Genomic DNA, 17,031 nt, shown 5'->3' with positions numbered 1-17,031 from the left:
CAATAGGACCTACCAAGATTTAAATACAGATCACTGTATTCAAAGATCAGAGTGGAGTGGTTACCAATACACCAAGAAACCACATTCATTAGGGAACATCTAAAAAATTTTTCTAAAATGTTAGATTCTTAGAAGACACATTTTATTAAAGTTATTGTACGTATATTAACATCAATGCTTATTGGATTACACAGTAAAATTCATATAATTACAAACATTTCTATAACTACCTTTTTTAGATTTTAGTAAATTTTTACAATAATCAGTGATTTAAAAAAATGTATTATATGTATAAAAAAGAAAAGTTTTTGTCAATCAAGGACTTAAACTAAAGGTACTAAAATGCATCTGGTCCCACCGAGATTTGAACTCAATTTACTGGATTCAGAGTACAGAGTGCTAACCATAACACCATGGAATATCCCTTCTAATAACACATATAAAACTTTCTCTCAGAGTGTAAGATCTTTATTTCTACAAGATACAGAAATATTCATTCAGAGAGATATGTACTACATTGTATTTACAAATAAAATCATTAGGACCTACCAATTTGTATATACAGATTATTAGTTTCAGAGTCCAGAATTGTTAACAGTACACCATGAAAGCTCATTCATATGGTGGCATGTAAAAAATCTTCTCACAGTGTAAGATTCTTAGAGGTTACATTTTATTGGAATTATATTACCGATAAACCTGTCTCTCAGTGTGTATGATTCTTAATTTATGCAATTTATAGATATTTTCTTTCTCAGAGATATGAACTGCATAATACTTACAAAAAAACAATAGGACCTACAAAGATGTAAATACAAATCATGGATTCAGAGTCCAAAATGGTTACAAATACACCAGGAAACCTCATTCATGAGGAAGCATTTAAACAGTTTTTATTAGAATGTACTCTCAGAGAAATATAAACTGAACGGTACTTACAAAAAACCAATAGGACCTACCAAGATTTAAATCCAGATCACTGGATTCAAAGATCAGAGTGGTTACCAATACACCAAGAAACTTCATTCATGAGGGACAGCTAAACATTTTTTTCTAAAATGTTAGATTCTTAGAAGACACATTTTGTTGCAATTATTGTACATATATTTACATCAACGCTTATTTGGGTTATATACTAAAATTCATATAATTACATACATTTCTATAACTACCTTTTTTTAGCTTTTAGTACATATTTACAAAAATCAGTGATTTAAAAAAATTATTATATGTATGAAAAAGTAGACTTTCTGTCAATCAAGAACTTAAACTGAAGGTACTAAAACACATCAGGTCCCACCAAGATTTGAACTCGGATCACTGGATTCAGAGTCCAGAGTGCTAACCATTACACCATGGAACCTCTCTTCTAACACAACATATACAACTTTCTCTTAGAGTGTGAGATCTTATTTTCTACAAGTTACAGGAATAATAATCAGAGAGATAAGTATTACATTGTATTTACAAAAAAAGGCCATTAGGACCTACCAAATTTTTATACAGATTATAGGTTTCAGAGTACAGAATTGTTAACAGTACACAATGAAACCTTATTCATATGGTAGCATGTACATTTTTTTTTTCAGAGTATAAGATTCTTAGTGGATACATTTTATTGGAATTAAATGACAGATAAACCTGTCTCTCAGTGTGTAAGATTCTTAATTTATGCAATTTATAGATATTTTCTTTCTCAGAGATATTAACTGTATTGTACTTACTACAAAACCAATAGAACCTACCAAGATGTAAATATAGATCATGGATTCAGAGTCCAAAATGTTTACCAATACACCATGAAACCTCATCCATTAGGGAGCATCTAAATATTTTTATAAGAATGTACTCTCAGAGAGATATGAACTGAATGGTACTTACAAAAAACCAATAGGACCTACCAAGATTTAAATACAGATCACTGTATTCAAAGATCAGAGTTGAGTGGTTACCAATACACCAAGAAACCACATTCATTAGGGAACATCTAAAAAAAAATTCTAAAATGTTAGATTCTTAGAAGACACATTTTATTAAAGTTATTGTACGTATATTAACATCAATGCTTATTGGATTACACAGTAAAATTCATATAATTACAAACATTTCTATAACTACCTTTTTTAGATTTTAGTAAATTTTTACAATAATCAGTGATTTAAAAAAATGTATTATATGTATAAAAAAGAAAAGTTTTTGTCAATCAAGGACTTAAACTAAAGGTACTAAAATGCATCTGGTCCCACCGAGATTTGAACTCAATTTACTGGATTCAGAGTACAGAGTGCTAACCATAACACCATGGAATATCCCTTCTAATAACACATATAAAACTTTCTCTCAGAGTGTAAGATCTTTATTTCTACAAGATACAGAAATATTCATTCAGAGAGATATGTACTACATTGTATTTACAAATAAAATCATTAGGACCTACCAATTTGTATATACAGATTATTAGTTTCAGAGTCCAGAATTGTTAACAGTACACCATGAAAGCTCATTCGTATGGTGGCATGTAAAAAATCTTCTCACAGTGTAAGATTCTTAGAGGTTACATTTTATTGGAATTATATTACCGATAAACCTGTCTCTCAGTGTGTATGATTCTTAATTTATGCAATTTATAGATATTTTCTTTCTCAGAGATATGAACTGCATAATACTTACAAAAAAACAATAGGACCTACAAAGATGTAAATACAAATCATGGATTCAGAGTCCAAAATGGTTACAAATACACCAGGAAACCTCATTCATGAGGAAGCATTTAAACAGTTTTTATTAGAATGTACTCTCAGAGAAATATAAACTGAACGGTACTTACAAAAAACCAATAGGACCTACCAAGATTTAAATCCAGATCACTGGATTCAAAGATCAGAGTGGTTACCAATACACCAAGAAACTTCATTCATGAGGGACAGCTAAACATTTTTTTCTAAAATGTTAGATTCTTAGAAGACACATTTTGTTGCAATTATTGTACATATATTTACATCAACGCTTATTTGGGTTATATACTAAAATTCATATAATTACATACATTTCTATAACTACCTTTTTTTAGCTTTTAGTACATATTTACAAAAATAAGTGATTTAAAAAAATTATTATATGTATGAAAAAGTAGACTTTCTGTCAATCAAGAACTTAAACTGAAGGTACTAAAACACATCAGGTCCCACCAAGATTTGAACTCGGATCGCTGGATTCAGAGTCCAGAGTGCTAACCATTACACCATGGAACCTCTCTTCTAACACAACATATACAACTTTCTCTTAGAGTGTGAGATCTTATTTTCTACAAGTTACAGGAATAATAATCAGAGAGATAAGTATTACATTGTATTTACAAAAAAAGGCCATTAGGACCTACCAAATTTTTATACAGATTATAGGTTTCAGAGTACAGAATTGTTAACAGTACACAATGAAACCTTATTCATATGGTAGCATGTACATTTTTTTTTTCAGAGTATAAGATTCTTAGTGGATACATTTTATTGGAATTAAATGACAGATAAACCTGTCTCTCAGTGTGTAAGATTCTTAATTTATGCAATTTATAGATATTTTCTTTCTCAGAGATATTAACTGTATTGTACCTACTACAAAACCAATAGAACCTACCAAGATGTAAATATAGATCATGGATTCAGAGTCCAAAATGTTTACCAATACACCATGAAACCTCATCCATTAGGGAGCATCTAAATATTTTTATAAGAATGTACTCTCAGAGAGATATGAACTGAATGGTACTTACAAAAAACCAATAGGACCTACCAAGATTTAAATACAGATCACTGTATTCAAAGATCAGAGTGGAGTGGTTACCAATACACCAAGAAACCACATTCATTAGGGAACATCTAAAAAAAATTTCTAAAATGTTAGATTCTTAGAAGACACATTTTATTAAAGTTATTGTACGTATATTAACATCAATGCTTATTGGATTACACAGTAAAATTCATATAATTACAAACATTTCTATAACTACCTTTTTTAGATTTTAGTAAATTTTTACAATAATCAGTGATTTTAAAAAATGTATTATATGTATAAAAAAGAAAAGTTTTTGTCAATCAAGGACTTAAACTAAAGGTACTAAAATGCATCTGGTCCCACCGAGATTTGAACTCAATTTACTGGATTCAGAGTACAGAGTGCTAACCATAACACCATGGAATATCCCTTCTAATAACACATATAAAACTTTCTCTCAGAGTGTAAGATCTTTATTTCTACAAGATACAGAAATATTCATTCAGAGAGATATGTACTACATTGTATTTACAAATAAAATCATTAGGACCTACCAATTTGTATATACAGATTATTAGTTTCAGAGTCCAGAATTGTTAACAGTACACTATGAAAGCTCATTCATACGGTGGCATGTAAAAAATGTTCTCACAGTGTAAGATTCTTAGAGGTTACATTTTATTGGAATTATATTACCGATAAACCTGTCTCTCAGTGTGTATGATTCTTAATTTATGCAATTTATAGATATTTTCTTTCTCAGTGATATGAACTGCATAATACGTACAAAAAAACAATAGGACCTACCAAGATGTAAATACAAATCATGGATTCAGAGTCCAAAATGGTTACAAATACACCAGGAAACCTCATTCATGAGGAAGCATTTAAACAGTTTTCATTAGAATGTACTCTCAGAGAAATATAAACTGAACGGTACTTACAAAAAACCAATAGGACCTACCAAGATTTAAATCCAGATCACTGGATTCAAAGATCAGAGTGGTTACCAATACACCAAGAAACTTCATTCATGAGGGAGAGCTAAACATTTTTTTTTTAAAATGTTAGATTCTTAGAAGACACATTTTATTGCAATTATTGTACATATATTTACATCAACGCTTATTTGGGTTATATAGTAAAATTCATATAATTACATACATTTCTATAACTACCTTTTTCTAGCTTTTAGTACATATTTACAAAAATCAGTGATTTAAAAAAATTATTATATGTATGAAAAAGAAGACTTTCTGTCAATCAAGAACTTAATCATCAGGGCTCAACGAGATTTGAACTCAGATCGCTGGATTCAGAGTTCAGAGTGCTAACCATTACACCATGGAACCTCTCTTCTAACACAACATATACAACTTTCTATTAGAGTGTGAGATCTTATTTTCTACAAGTTACAGGAATAATAATCAGAGAGATAAGTATTACATTGTATTTACAAAAAAAAGCCATTAGGACCTACCAAATTTTTATACAGATTATAGGTTTCAGAGTCCAGAATTGTTAACAGTACACAATGAAACCTCATTCATATGGTAGCATGTACATTTTTTGTCAGAGTATAAGATTCTTAGTGGATACATTTTATTGGAATTAAATGACAGATAAACCTGTCTCTCAGTGTGTAAGATTCTTAATTTATGCAATTTATAGATATTTTCTTTCTCAGAGATATTAACTGTATTGTACTTACAACAAAACCAATAGAACCTACCAAGATGTAAATATAGATCATGGATTCAGAGTCCAAAATGTTTACCAATATACCATGAAACCTCATCCATTAGGGAGCATCTAAATATTTTTATAAGAATGTACTCTCAGAGAGATATGAACTGAATGGTACTTACAAAAAACCAATAGGACCTACCAAGATTTAAATACAGATCACTGTATTCAAAGATCAGAGTTGAGTGGTTACCAATACACCAAGAAACCACATTCATTAGGGAACATCTAAACATTTTTTTCTAAAATGTTAGATTCTTAGAAGACACATTTTATTGAAGTTATTGTACATATATTAACATCAATGCTTATTTGGATTACACAGTAAAATTCATATAATTACAAACATTTCTATAACTACCTTTTTTTTAGATTTTAGTACATTTTTACAATAATCAGTGATTTTAAAAAAATGTATTATATGTATAAAAAAGAAAAGTTTTTGTTAATCAAGGAATTAAACTTTGTACTAATTGCACCTGGTCCCACCGAGATTTGAACTCAATTTACTGGATTCAGAGTACAGAGTGCTAACCATAACACCATGGAATCTCCCTTCTAATAACACATATAAAACTTTCTCTCAGAGTGTAAGATCTTTATTTCTACAAGATACAGAAATATTCATTCAGAGAGATATGTACTACATTGTATTTACAAATAAAACCATTAGGACCTACCAATTTGTATATACAGATTATTAGTTTCAGAGTCCAGAATTGTTAACAGTACACCATGAAAGCTCATTCATATGGTAGCATGTAAAAAATCTTCTCACAGTGTAAGATTCTTAGAGGTTACATTTTATTGGAATTATATTACCGATAAACCTGTCTCTCAGTGTGTATGATTCTTAATTTATGCAATTTATAGATATTTTCTTTCTCAGAGATATGAACTGCATAATACTTACAAAAAAACAATAGGACCTACCAAGATGTAAATACAAATCATGGATTCAGAGTCCAAAATGGTTACAAATACACCAGGAAACCTCATTCATGAGGAAGCATTTAAACAGTTTTTATTAGAATGTACTCTCAGAGAAATATAAACTGAACGGTACTTACAAAAAACCAATAGGACCTACCAAGATTTAAATACAGATCACTGGATTCAAAGATCAGAGTGATTACCAATACACCAAGAAACTTAATTCATGAGGGAGAGCTAAACATTTTTTTCTAAAATGTTAGATTCTTAGAAGACACATTTTATTGCAATTATTGTACATATATTTACATCAACACTTATTTGGGTTATATAGTAAAATTCATATAATTACATACATTTCTATAACAACCTTTTTTTAGCTTTTAGTACATATTTACAAAAATTTGTGATTTAAAAAAATTATTATATGTATGAAAAAGAAGACTTTCTGTCAATAAAGAACTTAAACTGAAGGTACTAAAACACATCAGGTCCCACCGAGATTTGAACTCGGATCGCTGGATTCAGAGTCCAGAGTGCTAACCATTACACCATGGAACCTCTCTTCTAACACAACATATACAACTTTCTCTTAGAGTGTGAGATCTTATTTTCTACAAGTTACAGGAATAATAATCAGAGAGATAAGTATTACATTGTATTTACAAAAAAAAGCCATTAGGACCTACCAAATTTTTATACAGATTATAGGTTTCAGAGTCCAGAATTGTTAACAGTACACAATGAAACCTCATTCATATGGTAGCATGTACATTTTTTGTCAGAGTATAAGATTCTTAGTGGATACATTTTATTGGAATTAAATTGTCACAACTGAGGGCCTGAGCTGACGGGAGGCAGCCTCAGTTGTAGGGGCTGAGATGTACCGGAACCTGGGAGGTTGTATCAGACCCCTGGACATGTAAGTAACATGAATAATAACTGCCCGAAGGCGTGACCACGACAACTTAGATAAAAGTCAATGATGTTTATTATGACAACTCCGCAACACAGCAGCAGTAAAAGAAAACGTAAAAGTCAGCAAATAATAAATACAGTTCCTGGGTACTACAGGATGGCAGGAGCCACAGGGCACTGGTAGTGTGAGATAGTTCTTATGATCTTCTAGATGGAAAGTCCTTACCAGGCCCGACTGTAGCAATGGAGATAACCCAGGATTGTGCCAGCTGGTGTTCCAGGAAAAGCTGGGTTGCTGAAGGTAAAACAGCTGCTGTGGATACTGGCTGGAACCAGACTGTTGTTAGCACGGAGTGGATACTGGCTGGAACCAGTTAAATAATAAATGAATTTGGGAGCGATGAAATATGAACTGAAATGTAGAACTTGAGAGCGGAGAAATAATAATACCGGTGGAGAGTGGTAAAGTGTAGAAAGGACACCGGCCCTTTAAGGGAAGCTGTACTCTGCTGGAAGCTGAGCTGGAAGCAGGTAATGTTGTAGCTGGAAACAGATGAATCCACAATGGATTGGAGAGTCAGGCTACACCGCAGGTGGAATGCTGGTGCGGGTCTCTATGGTGGAAGTCTTGAGACAGGAGCTGGAACCTGGAAGACAATCACAGGAGAGAGACAAACAGGAACTAGGTTTGACAACCAAAGCACTGACGCCTTCCTTGCTCAGGCACAGTGTATTTATACCTGCAGCAAGGAAGGGATTGGCTAGGCAATTATGCAGATTAACAATACTGACAACAGATTGGAGGAAATGATCAGCTGACAGAATCCAAGATGGCTGCGCCCATGCAGACACTTGGAGGGAAGTTTGGTTTGTAATCCATGTGGTAATGAAAACAGTAATGGCGGCGCCGGCCACTGGAGACAGGAGACGCCAGGCTGACAAGTGCACATCCAACCACGCGGACACAGCGGAGGCCGCGGCTGACGTAATCGCCACTCTGACACTCTGCATGCAGAAGCTCAGGGACGGCGGCGGAGGCCGCGGGAGACGCCATGCCAGATGTAATAAGGCGTTACTGTGACAGCGTCTCAGAGAGACAGGAGAGGATGCAGGAATGTGAACATTAGGATAACAGATGGGATCCGGTCCTGGAGCGCTGAGCCAGCCTTAGGAGGCATCTGATAGGTAAGAAATGGCGTCCAGATACCCGGATCGTGACAGCACCCCCCCCCTTTAGGAGTGGCCCCAGGAAACTTCTTTGGCTTTTGAGGAAACTTGGAATGGAATTTCCGGACCAAGGCAGGAGCATGGACATCAGAAGCATTGGTCCATGAACGTTCCTCAGGACCATAACCCTTCCAGTCAATAAGATATTGTAGTTGACCGTAACGGTGACGTGAGTCCAGGATCTTGGCCACTTCATACTCAACGCCTCGTTGAGTTTGGACTTTCGGAGTTGGAGGAAGTGGGGAATGAAACCGATTCAAGATCAGCGGTTTCAACAGGGAAACATGGAATGTCCTGGGTATTTTTAAGAAGGGAGGCAACTGGAGTCTGTAAGCAACAGGATTGATGACTTGTTCAATCTTGAAAGGACCGATATAGCGAGGTGCAAACTTCATACTGGGAACTCTTAACCTCAAATTCTTCGTGGATAACCATACCCGATCACCCACCTTGAGAGCAGGAACTGCTCGTCGCTTCTTATCCGCAAACTTCTTGTACCTGAACGATGCCTTGAGCAGAGCTGATCGTACGCTCTTCCAGATATTGGCAAACTGATGCAAGGTGATATCCACTGCGGGAACAGAAGTTGCTGGAAGCGGTTGGAACTCAGGAACTTTAGGGTGGAATCCAAAGTTAGTGAAAAATGGTGTTGAAGCAGATGAAGAATGATACTGGTTGTTATGACAGAACTCGGCCCAGGGAAGTAATTGAACCCAGTCATCTTGAGAGGAGGACACATAGATGCGGAGGAAGGCCTCCAAGTCCTGATTCACCCTCTCGGTTTGACCATTGGTCTGAGGATGGTAAGCCGTGGAAAACTTTAGCTTGACTTGGAGGACTTGACATAAACTTCGCCAGAATTTGGCTGTGAATTGAACTCCTCGATCTGAGATAATTTCTTCAGGAAGACCGTGGAGTCGGAAGATCTCTTGTATGAATACTTGAGCCAACTTGGAAGCTGACGGAAGACCGGTGAGAGGAATGAAGTGTGCCATCTTGGTGAACCGGTCAACTACCACCCAGATGGTATTGAACTTGTTGCACATGGGTAAGTCTGTAATGAAATCCATCGACAAGTGGGTCCATGGTCGACGGGGAACGGATAGTGGAACCAGTTTCCCCGCAGGCGACTGGCGGGATACTTTATGTTGGGCACACTTTGGGCAAGATGCAATAAACTCCAAGACGTCCTTTTTCAGAGTTGGCCACCAATAGGACCTAGAGATAAACTCCAGGGTTTTTTGGATATCTGTATGTCCGGCAAAACGGGAAGCATGGGCCCAATGCATGAGCTTCTTCCTTAGCATCGGCTTCACAAAACTTTTCCCTGATGGGGGCGTAGAGTCCATCCCTACCGTGGAGAATGCCAACGGATTTATAATAGGATGCTTGTCTGAAGACTCTGACTCATTTTCTTGCTCCCATGAGCGGGAAAGGGCATCGGCCTTGCGATTCTGAGAGCCCGGACAGAACTGGAGTTTAAAGTCGAACCTGGAAAAGAAAAGTGCCCATCTGGCCTGACGAGGGTTGAGACATTGTGCGCCCTTCAGGTATAAAAGGTTCTTGTGGTCTGTAAGTATGGTGATTAAATGAGAAGCTCCCTCCAACAGATACCTCCACTCTTCTAGAGCGAGCTTGATGGCTAGCAACTCCTGGTCGCCAATGGCATAGTTGCGCTCAGCTGGGGAGAACTTCCGGGAGAAGAAACTGCAAGGATGTAAATGGCCATCTTTAGCCCTCTGAGATAACACCGCTCCTACTCCAACGGAGGAGGCATCCACCTCTAGGATGAAAGGAGAGTCGATGTCAGGCTGTTTCAGGACAGGCGCAGAGATGAACCTCTGTTTTAAAAGATGAAAAGCTTGCATGGCTTCTTCAGACCACTTGGACGGGTTAGCACCCTTCTTGGTGAAAGCAGTAATAGGCGCCACAATGGTGGAAAAGTCTCGTATAAACTTTCGGTAATAATTGGCGAACCCTAAGAACCTCTGGACCCCTTTGAGGGTTAAGGGTACCGGCCAATTCTGAATTGCTTGTAGTTTCTCAGGATCCATCTCTAGTCCGGAACCGGACACAATGTACCCTAGAAACGGAATGGACTTGACTTCAAAGACGCATTTTTCTAATTTGCAATAGAGATGATTGACACGGAGACGGGACAGAACCTCTTTAACCCAAAAACGATGTTCCTCTAAATCGTTGGCAAAAATGAGGATATCGTCTAGATAGACCACGACATGACGGTATAGAATGTCTCTGAAAATCTCATTGACAAAATGCTGGAAGACAGCTGGAGCATTGCTCAATCCGAAGGGCATGACGAGGTACTCATAATGTCCGTCACGGGTGTTAAAGGCGGTCTTCCACTCGTCACCCTCACGGATCCGGATGAGATTGTATGCACCTCGCAAGTCCAGCTTTGTAAAGATGGTAGCTCCGCTAACTCTGTCAAAGAGCTCAGTAATCAGGGGTAAAGGATAACGGTTCTTGATGGTAATGTCGTTCAAACCTCTGTAGTCGATGCACGGCCGCAGACCACCATCTTTCTTTTTTACAAAAAAGAAGCCCGCGCCGGCTGGGGAAGAAGAAGGTCGAATGAACCCCTTTGCTAGGTTCTCTTTAATGTATTCCTCCATAGAATGCGTCTCAGGCAGAGACAACGGATAAGTTCGGCCTCGAGGTGGAACCTTCCCTGGAACGAGATCAATCGGGCAGTCCCATTCTCTATGAGGAGGAAGGATATCAGCAGAAGCTTTACTGAACACATCCGTGAAATCTTGATATGGAGGAGGTGGAACATCAGACGACCTGGGGGAGGAAGAACAGACAGGCAATACTTTAAACAAACATGTCTCTGCACAGGAGGAACCCCATGCCAGGATTTGCGTAGTCGTCCAATCAATTGTAGGATTGTGAAGACGGAGCCATGGAAGGCCCAGGACCACAGGATGTGTGGCTCTTGGAATCACTAAAAGTGAAATAAGTTCGGAATGAAGAACTCCCACTCTCAGACGAACTGGTAGAGTCCTTAGAGCAATAACAGTATCAAAAATTTTACTGCCATCCACGGCAGTTAAGGAAAAGGAGGAAGGAAGTCTCTCGGTGTGTAGGGACCACCGTTTAACATAGGCTTCAGTAATAAAGTTCCCAGCTGCTCCGGAATCAAGGAGAGCAATGACGTTCCGATAACGTTGAGCAACTTGAAGCGAGACTGGGAGATTACAATCATGAGGAGATGGAGAGGAGATCATTACTCCTAGCCGGCCCTCTCCTGGGCGAGCTAGGGTTTGGAGTTTTCCCGGACGTTCGGGACAGGCATTGATGGTGTGAGACGGAGCTGCACAGTAAAGACAAAGAGACTCAGAGAGACGTCTTCGGCGCTCAGCAGGAGTTAAACGGGAACGGCCAATTTGCATGGGCTCATCTTTAGATGGTGACAGTTGACGAGGAGGAGGAGCAGAAGATTTTGGAGCAGATGATCTTCCACGCTCAGTTGCTCTCTCTCTGAAACGTAAATCAACTTTCGTGCAGAGTGAGATTAGCTCATCTAACTTAGAAGGTAAGTCTCTGGTAGCTAACTCATCTTTAATAAGCTCAGATAAGCCATGCCAGAATGCAGCATACAGGGCCTCGTCGTTCCATGCCAGTTCGGATGCCAGGATCTGGAACTGTATCAGATATTGTCCTACAGTACGTGACCCCTGGCGTAAACGGAGAATCTCGGATGAAGCTGAGGTTACCCGGCCTGGCTCGTCGAAGATGCGCCTGAATGTTGACACGAATGCAGTGTAAGAAGATAGCAGGGTGTCGGACCTCTCCCATAACGGTGATGCCCAGTCAAGGGCGGAGCCACTGAGAAGAGAGATGATGTACGCAATTTTTGTACGGTCACTGGGAAAATTGCCAGGTTGTAGCTCAAACTGAATCTCACACTGGTTGAGAAATCCCCTGCAGAATCTTGGAGATCAGTCAAATTTTGCTGGCGTTGGAAGATGAAGACGTGGAGCAGAAATGGGTAAGGTGGGTGGGGTTATAGCTGGAGTCACTGTGGTTGACGCACCAGATGCGCCTGATCCACGGAGAGTTGTCTGAATCCCGTCCAGCCGAGTAGAGAGATCCTGGAGACAGCGGATGATGTGGCCCTGTGCAGCCTCCTGATGTTCTAGTCGGGCTGCCAGTTCTTGCATCGGCCTGGCCGCTTGATCCTGGTCTCCGGCTGGATTCATTAGGTCAGTGCTTACTGTCACAACTGAGGGCCTGAGCTGACGGGAGGCAGCCTCAGTTGTAGGGGCTGAGATGTACCGGAACCTGGGAGGTTGTATCAGACCCCTGGACATGTAAGTAACATGAATAATAACTGCCCGAAGGCGTGACCACGACAACTTAGATAAAAGTCAATGATGTTTATTATGACAACTCCGCAACACAGCAGCAGTAAAAGAAAACGTAAAAGTCAGCAAATAATAAATACAGTTCCTGGGTACTACAGGATGGCAGGAGCCACAGGGCACTGGTAGTGTGAGATAGTTCTTATGATCTTCTAGATGGAAAGTCCTTACCAGGCCCGACTGTAGCAATGGAGATAACCCAGGATTGTGCCAGCTGGTGTTCCAGGAAAAGCTTGGTTGCTGAAGGTAAAACAGCTGCTGTGGATACTGGCTGGAACCAGACTGTTGTTAGCACGGAGTGGATACTGGCTGGAACCAGTTAAATAATAAATGAATTTGGGAGCGATGAAATATGAACTGAAATGTAGAACTTGAGAGCGGAGAAATAATAATACCGGTGGAGAGTGGTAAAGTGTAGAAAGGACACCGGCCCTTTAAGGGAAGCTGTACTCTGCTGGAAGCTGAGCTGGAAGCAGGTAATGTTGTAGCTGGAAACAGATGAATCCACAATGGATTGGAGAGTCAGGCTACACCGCAGGTGGAATGCTGGTGCGGGTCTCTATGGTGGAAGTCTTGAGACAGGAGCTGGAACCTGGAAGACAATCACAGGAGAGAGACAAACAGGAACTAGGTTTGACAACCAAAGCACTGACGCCTTCCTTGCTCAGGCACAGTGTATTTATACCTGCAGCAAGGAAGGGATTGGCTAGGCAATTATGCAGATTAACAATACTGACAACAGATTGGAGGAAATGATCAGCTGACAGAATCCAAGATGGCTGCGCCCATGCAGACACTTGGAGGGAAGTTTGGTTTGTAATCCATGTGGTAATGAAAACAGTAATGGCGGCGCCGGCCACTGGAGACAGGAGACGCCAGGCTGACAAGTGCACATCCAACCACGCGGACACAGCGGAGGCCGCGGCTGACGTAATCGCCACTCTGACACTCTGCATGCAGAAGCTCAGGGACGGCGGCGGAGGCCGCGGGAGACGCCATGCCAGATGTAATAAGGCGTTACTGTGACAGCGTCTCAGAGAGACAGGAGAGGATGCAGGAATGTGAACATTAGGATAACAGATGGGATCCGGTCCTGGAGCGCTGAGCCAGCCTTAGGAAGCATCTGATAGGTAAGAAATGGCGTCCAGATACCCGGATCGTGACATAAATGACAGATAAACCTGTCTCTCAGTGTGTAAGATTCTTAATTTATGCAATTTATAGATATTTTTTCTCAGAGATATTAACTGTATTGTACTTACAACAAAACCAATAGAACCTACCAAGATGTAAATATAGATCATGGATTCAGAGTCCAAAATGTTTACCAATATACCATGAAACCTCATCCATTAGGGAGCATCTAAATATTTTTTATAAGAATGTACTCTCAGAGAGATATGAACTGAATGGTACTTACAAAAAACCAATAGGACCTACCAAGATTTAAATACAGATCACTGTATTCAAAGATCAGAGTGGAGTGGTTACCAATACACCAAGAAACCACATTCATTAGGGAACATCTAAACATTTTTTTCTAAAATGTTAGATTCTTAGAAGACACATTTTATTGAAGTTATTGTACATATATTAACATCAATGCTTATTTGGATTACACAGTAAAATTCATATAATTACAAACATTTCTATAACTACCTTTTTTTTAGATTTTAGTACATTTTTACAATAATCAGTGATTTTTACAAAAAATGTATTATATGTATAAAAAAGAAAAGTTTTTGTCAATCAAGGACTTAAACTGAAGGTACTAAAATGCACCTGGTCCCACCGAGGTTTGAACTCAATTTACTGGATTCAGAGTACAGAGTGCTAACCATAACACCATGGAATATCCCTTCTAATAACACATATAAAACTTGCTCTCAGAGTGTAAGATCTTTATTTCTACAAGATACAGAAATATTCATTCAGAGAGATATGTACTACATTGTATTTACAAATAAAATCATTAGGACCTACCAATTTGTATATACAGATTATTAGTTTCAGAGTCCAGAATTGTTAACAGTACACTATGAAAGCTCATTCATATGGTGGCATGTAAAAAATGTTCTCACAGTGTAAGATTCTTAGAGGTTACATTTTACTGGAATTATATTACCGATAAACCTGTCTCTCAGTGTGTATGATTCTTAATTTATGCAATTTATAGATATTTTCTTTCTCAGTGATATGAACTGCATAATACGTACAAAAAAACAATAGGACCTACCAAGATGTAAATACAAATCATGTATTCAGAGTCCAAAATGGTTACAAATACACCAGGAAACCTCATTCATGAGGAAGCATTTAAACAGTTTTTATTAGAATGTACTCTCAGAGAAATATAAACTGAACGGTACTTACAAAAAACCAATAGGACCTACCAAGATTTAAATACAGATCACTGGATTCAAAGATCAGAGTGGTTACCAATACACCAAGAAACTTCATTCATGAGGGAGAGCTAAACATTTTTTTTTAAAATGTTAGATTCCTAGAAGACACATTTTATTGCAATTATTGTACATATATTTACATCAACGCTTATTTGGGTTATATAGTAAAATTCATATAATTACATACATTTCTATAACTACCTTTTTTTAGCTTTTAGTACATATTTACAAAAATCAGTGATTTAAACAAATTATTATATGTATGAAAAAGAAGACTTTCTGTCAATCAAGAACTTAATCATCAGGTCCCAACGAGATTTGAACTCGGATCGCTGGATTCAGAGTCCAGAGTGCTAACCATTACACCACGAAACCTCTCTTCTAACAGAACATATACAACTTTCTCTTAGAGTGTGAGATCTTATTTTCTACAAGTTACAGGAATAATAATCAGAGAGATAAATATTACATTGTATTTACAAAAAAAGCAATTAGGACCTACCAAATTTTTATACAGATTATAGGTTTCAGAGTCCAGAATTGTTAACAGTACACAATGAAACCTCATTCATATGGTAGCATGTAAATTTTTTTGTCAGAGTATAAGATTCTTAGTGGATATATTTTATTGGAATTCAATGACAGATAAACCTGTCTCTCAGTGTGTAAGATTCTTAATTTATGCAATTTATAGATATTTTCTTTCTCAGAGATATTAACTGTATTGTACTTACAACAAAACCAATAGAACCAACCAAGATGTAAATATAGATCATGGATTCAGAGTCCAAAATGTTTACCAATACACCATGAAACCTCATCCATTAGGGAGCATCTAAATATTTTTATAAGAATGTACTCTCGGAGAGATTTGAACTGAATGGTACTTACAAAAACCAATAGGACCTACCAAGATTTAAATACAGATCACTGTATTCAAAGATCAGAGTGGAGTGGTTACCAATACACCAAGAAACCACATTCATTAGGGAACATCTAAAAATTTTTTCTAAAATGTTAGATTCTTAGAAGACACATTTTATTAAAGTTATTGTACGTATATTAACATCAATGCTTATTGGATTACACAGTAAAATTCATATAATTACAAACATTTCTATAACTACCTTTTTTAGATTTTAGTAAATTTTTACAATAATCAGTGATTTAAAAAATGTATTATATGTATAAAAAAGATAAGTTTTTGTCAATCAAGGACTTAAACTAAAGGTACTAAAATGCATCTGGTCCCACTGAGATTTGAACTCAATTTACTGGATTCAGAGTACAGAGTGCTAACCATAACACCATGGAATATCCCTTCTAATAACACATATAAAACTTTCTCTCAGAGTGTAAGATCTTTATTTCTACAAGATACAGAAATATTCATTCAGAGAGATATGTACTACATTGTATTTACAAATAAAATCATTAGGACCTACCAATTTGTATATACAGATTATTAGTTTCAGAGTCCAGAATTGTTAACAGTACACTATGAAAGCTCATTCATATGGTGGCATGTAAAAAATGTTCTCACAGTGTAAGATTCTTAGAGGTTACATTTTATTGGAATTATATTACCGATAAACCTGTCTCTCAGTGTGTATGATTCTTAATTTATGCAATTTATAGATATT

The 17,031-nt window shown here is 37.5% G+C and overlaps 4 non-coding genes across 4 annotated transcripts; all 4 read right to left on the bottom strand.

The window, feature by feature from the left end:
- Positions 1-1,291: 1,291 nt before the first annotated feature.
- Positions 1,292-1,363, bottom strand: TRNAQ-CUG (transfer RNA glutamine (anticodon CUG)). Its single transcript has one exon. It is a non-coding gene; the product is annotated as a tRNA-Gln (tRNA).
- A 1,816-nt stretch (positions 1,364-3,179) lies between these two features.
- TRNAQ-CUG (transfer RNA glutamine (anticodon CUG)) lies at positions 3,180-3,251 on the bottom strand. Its single transcript has one exon. It is a non-coding gene; the product is annotated as a tRNA-Gln (tRNA).
- A 3,688-nt stretch (positions 3,252-6,939) lies between these two features.
- TRNAQ-CUG (transfer RNA glutamine (anticodon CUG)) lies at positions 6,940-7,011 on the bottom strand. The gene has a single exon. It is a non-coding gene; the product is annotated as a tRNA-Gln (tRNA).
- An 8,680-nt stretch (positions 7,012-15,691) lies between these two features.
- On the bottom strand, positions 15,692-15,763 carry TRNAQ-CUG (transfer RNA glutamine (anticodon CUG)). The gene has a single exon. It is a non-coding gene; the product is annotated as a tRNA-Gln (tRNA).
- Positions 15,764-17,031: the final 1,268 nt, after the last annotated feature.

Source organism: Pseudophryne corroboree, chromosome 11, assembly GCF_028390025.1.
Source record: "Pseudophryne corroboree isolate aPseCor3 chromosome 11, aPseCor3.hap2, whole genome shotgun sequence".
Lineage (NCBI taxonomy): Eukaryota > Metazoa > Chordata > Amphibia > Anura > Myobatrachidae > Pseudophryne > Pseudophryne corroboree.
This window is presented reverse-complemented; position numbering and strand designations above follow the sequence as displayed.